Below are 5,664 nucleotides of genomic sequence, written 5' to 3'. Positions count from 1 at the left end.
GCTGACGGCGGCCCCGCCTCGCCCGCGGGCGCCGGATCTCACCGGCCCGGCGCGGGGGCAGAGCGGGTACCGCCCGCCGCCTCCTTAGGGAGCGGGCCAGGGGTGCGCCGGGCGCCCGCGCCTCCGGCCTCGCGGACTCCCCGGCCCTCCTTAGTTTCCTCTCGCCCCGGCCCGAGGGTGAGGTCGAAGGCGGGGAACCCGGGGAAGGTCTGGGCCGCGGCCCGGGGGGCGCTCTCGGCCGCGCGCCCCTTCCGAGGCTGGGTGCCGGGTCCCCTGCGGCTGTGCCCCCCCAGCCCTGGGTGGTGGAAGTTGAGCCTCGGGGTTCCCTCCACACCGGACGCCTGTGCTTGAGGGGGAGGGGGGAAGTGTGGGGCTCCAGCGTCTCGCCACCCCCGCCCTGGGCCCTGGGGACACGTTGACAGTGCGCACCTTCCCCCACCCCGGCTAGTCGCTGGCCTGTGGGGCTTCAGATGGTCCTCGCGACCAGAGGGCAGCTTCCCCGGTGTCCGCGTCTGGCCCTTTGGCTCGCCACACATGCTTTTGCACCCCACTTCTGGGGGTGAACCAGGGGGCGCGGCCCAGCTGGAGGGTGTTAGGGCTTGCCTCCTGGCCGCTGGGCCGCCTTCGGGTTTCTGAGGACGCCCAGCTGGTAGTCACTCCCCAGTTCCCAGAGGTGTGGGTGCAGAGGCCTTTTATCCAAGTGGGTTTCTCAGGAGGCCTCCCACAGAGAGGAGACCTCTGCAGGCACCTACCCAGCGTGCCAGGAAGAACAAAGCCAACCCCTAGCAAGTGTTTCCCATGTCATTGTCACAAGCCTGTCCGGCCAGCTCCGTCTTACAAGCCCAAGATCCCCACACCCCGTGCTCTGTGTCTTCTGGAGGCTTCGAAAGGGAAACTGAGTCTCAGAGCAGGACAATGACCCCCCTTCTGTGAATGCAGGGAAGCATGGGTTGCAGGAAATAAGAGTCAGCGCCCTAGCCGTGTTCTCCCTTTGAGTCATTCCTAAATAAGAGTCAGCGCCCTAGCCGTGTTCTCCTTTTGAGTCATTCCTAAAGTATTACAATCTTTTGGTTCCCCTGAGCGTACCCAGTCCAGAGGGACAGGCAGGAAATGTATCATGTCCCCCACCTCAAATAGAAGGACAGAGGTGGGGGGCAGGGTTAGGGGCTGGATGTCCCCCCACCCGTCCCCATCCCTGCCTTCCGCCTCAGAAGGGAAGGTGGCCTGCGAGGGTCCTGTGCCCTGGTTCCTCCCCAGGGAGCTGTGGGGCAGGGCTGCTTCGCATCGTCTCCTGTGATGGTGGCAACAAAGGGGTGGGGAGGCCTCCAGAGACGGCGGGCACAGCCAACCACATTCTTGTCACGGAAGCGAGGCCCCTTCTGCCGGCCGAGAAGCCCTGAGCAGGCCGAATGCTAGGCACTCGTTGTGAGATCAGCCTGTCTCTGGGCCCCAGTTCCCACAAGGAGAAATGAGGACCCATTGATTTCTTTTTTTTTTATATACAGCAGGTTCTTATTATCTATTTTATGCATATTAGTGTACAGACCATTCATTTCTGTAAGCACTTTTTGAGCATCTATTCTGCGCCGGACACCGGGTACCGCAGTGAACAGCATAACTGGCACTGACTGAGCGCTCCTTAGGCACGTGGCCTGCTGTCACCGCCTGCTCAGGACAGCCCTGCTCTCTCCATTTCCCAGGTGTGGGGCCCACAGCAGAGGGAGGCCACAGGTCATCCCGCCGCTGAGTGGTGCGTTCCGACCTGTGCCCTGCTCTGCTGCCCCAAGCAGAGAGAGGAGCGGCCAGGCTCAGCACTGGGGGAGGGGATGCGGGGCTCATGTGAGGAGGTCCAGGCGGATGTGTTTCGTGGACTGTATGGGGTTGAGATAAGGAATGGAAAGAATCCAGTTTAGTTTGCCTCCTCCCTCAGGAGGCCTGAGAACAGCGGGGTTTGTGCCCCAGGCTCAGGAATTCTCAATGTCAGCACTTGGATGCTGGGGCTGGATAATTAGGTCTGCCATTGGGGGGCTGCCCTGGGCACTGTAGCCATTGGGGGGCTGCCCTGGGCACTGTAGCCATTGGGGGGCTGCCCTGGGCACTGTAGGTGCTGGCCAGCATCCCTGGCTTCCACCCACTAAAGGTCAGTAGCATAGCCCCCTCCCCAAGTGGTGACAACCAAAAACCTCCCCAGAGGTTGCCAGGGGACACCCTGGGGGGCACGACTGCTAGTGCCTTGAGAACCCCTGAGAGTATTCCAGTGGGTTCCAGCCCTGGCAGCATGCCAGGATCCCCGAGGGTGGCGCTTAACCAATAAATAAATACAAATGGATGAAGCAAACACCCAGGCTCGGGTTCACCCCAGGGACCCTGACCTAATTGGTCCAGTTAGGGCCAAGGTATAGGTGTTTGTTCCGTAAAAACTCCCACGTACGTTAATCGGCTGATACCACGGAGAACCTCGATCTGAGGGTCAGAGCCCACTTGGAAGGATAGAGACTTCAGGCACAGATCTACCTAATGCAAATCTGTGCGGTCTGGACGGGTCCTGATTTGAACAAACTAACCAGAAAAATATATTTGTGAGATACTAGAAAATTAAACATAGTCTGGGTATTAGATCATATTAAGAAATTACTGGGACTTCCCTGGTGGCGCGGTGGTTGAGAGTCCGCCTGCCGATGCAGGGCACGCGGGTTCGTGCCCCGGTCCGGGAGGATCCCACGTGCCGCGGAGCGGCTGGGCCCATGAGCCATGGCCGCTGAGCCTGCGCGTCCGGAGCCTGTGCTCCGCAACGCGAGAGGCCACAACAGTGGGAGGCCCGTGTACCACAAAAAAAAAAAAAAAAAAGAAAGAAATGACTGGGACTTCCCTGGGGGTCCAGTGGATAGGACACCATACTCCCAGGGCAGGGGGCCTGGGTTCGATCCCTGGTCGGGGAGCTACGTCCCACATGCATGCCGCGACTGGGAGTTCGCACGCCACAGCTAAGAAGATCCTGAGCGCCGCAACTGGGACCCGACGCAGCCAAATAAATAAATAATTTTAAAAAAGAAATTACTACTAATGTTAATAGCTGTGATAGTGATATCACTGTGTTTTCTAAAGCCCTTATCTGTTAGTGATCCATGTGGAAAAGTATTTGTGAGTGAATTAGTATGAAGATGAGGTTTGCTTTAAAAGACATGGAAAATAAAAAGGTGGCAGAGTGAGGGTGGGAGGGGTAGAGGGAGGTGAAAACAATGGCAAATGTTGATAATAGTTGAAGTTAAGTGGTGGGTACGTGGAGGCTTATTATACTATTCTCTTTACTTTTGTGTGTGTTTGAAACTTTCCAAAATAAAGTGGGTTTTCTTTTTAAAGAGAGAGCCCCCACTTGGACACCATTTTCCTGGCAGCCAGGTGAGGTGCACAGGAAGTTGGTCCTGTTTTGGGGTGGGGGGGGTAGAGGAAGCTGGTCGTGGGGACCCCACGGGCTCTGGAGGAGAGTTCAGCTCAGTGGGCTTACCTTGCACCGCGCACCTGTAAGCGGCTGCAGTGACTGAAGAGGAGGGGTCAGCCTTGAACCCACAGACCCTGGAGATCAAGGCAGCAGCCCACACCTGTCTGTGATCAGAATCACCCGGAGCTTTGGGAAAAGGCAGGTGCTAGAGGCGGGGATTCCTCAGGCGTGGCTCCCGCGGGGTGGTGATTTGGGAAGTTGGGACCCTGATGCTTGTCCCCCAAAGCCCTCCCTTCTCAGCCCCTTGGTCTGCAGGGGACGCAGGAGAAAGGTAATTAGAGCAATTCCACCCTCTCCTCCCCTTGGGGACCCACTTCCTGTGCATGATTCTACAAGGATTCCAACGTGCACTGAGCACCTGCCATGTGTCAGAAACAGTTCCAGGCTCTGAGGATACAGGGAGTGAACGAGACAGTCCTTGCCCCCTATGGATGTCAGAGTCTAAGTGCTAAGGAGGGAAAATAAAACAGAGGAGCTAAAACTTTAGACGAGGTGGACGAGAACTCGCAGAAGGTGGCCTTTGAGAAGCCCCCAAAGGGAGCCGGGTCCCGTGTGAGTAACAGGAGGAAACGCTTGCTCTGATGGTTCTGGGTCCAGGGCATGGCCCATGGAGGGCAAAAAAGGACCATGTTTGTAGGACAGCTCCTCCTCCTGAGATGTGCTTCCCCCCTGCCCTTGTCCAGTTAGCTCCCCCCCACCGCTTTCACGGATCTAGGCAAGTGTCCCTTTGCCTGGCAGACCGCAGGCTGCCGTGGGTTCATCAATGCGATGACTGAAGGTCTGGGTCTCACTAGCAGGGAAACCCCCGGAGGACAGGGACCAGGTCCGCAGCACTGGCCTCACAGCCTCGGCCTGGGGCGCAGGGCCGAGCACAGGGCAGGCACTCCGGACACACATGTGGAACGCATTGGGGGTTTGAACAAACCAATAAAGAACGGCAAGTCCTCGGAAGGTTTCCGGGGACCGGAGGACCAGACGCATCGCAAGGAGAGCAGCAGGTGGACAGCCCATTCCCAAAGGGAACCATTTGCTTGAATGCCAAGCCAGGGGAGCTGCCCGGGGCAGCTGCTGGGGAGGGAGCGGCTGTAAGGTTGCCCAGCGCAGAACAGGGAGGAGGCAGTTCTGTCTGCACAGCCCCGCCCACCTGTGCCCCTTCTAGTTGCCAGCAAGGGGCAGCGTGGATGACGACAGCGGTGGAGGCCAGGCGGCACCGGAGCCACACCAGGGAGGGGACCAGAGGGAGCCGAGGGGAGGGGCAGGGCTGAGACGACAGTGCTCGCCCCGGACATTTTCTGAGCCTGGAAGGACATCAGGGTAGGCCCAAGGCTCAGCAGGGGCCGTCGCTGGCTAAAGACCATCCCAGCCCAGGACGCCTGTGAATAGGGGCGCTTGGGAGCCCCCAGCCGAGGCAGCAGGGTGGGAGAGTGGGTGTCCTGCACCCACTGGACTGCCAGCAGACCGTGCAAGGGTCTGAGAAGCTGGGCCTTCCTGGTCACCACAGCATGACCTTCCCACGCCCAGAGAGCGCTACCCAGTCACACGTGGCATTGGAGGATTTCGGGCCCAGAGGGGCTCCACAAGCTGTCGAGGAGGGTGGGGAGCAGGGCTGGTGGGGGGGGGAGGGGGGAGATCGGTCCATTCACAACCCCCCCAGGCCTCACCTGCGGCTAATTCCCTATTTGAGGCATGTCTGTGAAATTCAGTTTCATATTCAACAATCATTTGTTGATCATAGTGGTAGGTTAAAGACGGCTGCAGGCTGCAAATTCTTCCTCCCTCCCCCACTGAAAGGTGACATTTATTTCCCCTCCTTGACTCTATGGCCCTGAGACTGCATGGCCAACAGAATGCAAGAGAAGCAATGATGTGCCTTTTCCGGGACTAAGCCCTACGGAGACCCGGGGGCTTCTGCTTTCTCCATCTGGGAAGATTTGCTCTCGGGAAGGCTCCCTCTCAGAACCCCACCGCCATGCTGAGACGCCCAAGCCACAGGGAGAGCGCGGGTGCAGACTGCCTTTCAGAGCTCCGGCTGAGCCCCCAGCTGACGCCCAGTCCCCCACACCCGCCATGTGTGTGAGCCAGGTTGGACATCCAGCCCAGGCAAGTCCCCACCAGGTGACAGCAGCCCCAGCCGGTGCCATGAGATGTCCAAGAACCACCCGGCC

Source organism: Aethalodelphis obliquidens, unplaced genomic scaffold, assembly GCF_003676395.1.
Source record: "Aethalodelphis obliquidens isolate GAN/ISIS:26980383/991018 unplaced genomic scaffold, ASM367639v1 scaffold20, whole genome shotgun sequence".
NCBI classification, from domain to species: domain Eukaryota; kingdom Metazoa; phylum Chordata; class Mammalia; order Artiodactyla; family Delphinidae; genus Aethalodelphis; species Aethalodelphis obliquidens.
The sequence above is the reverse complement of the archived record's forward strand: the minus strand, read 5'-3'. Positions refer to the sequence as shown.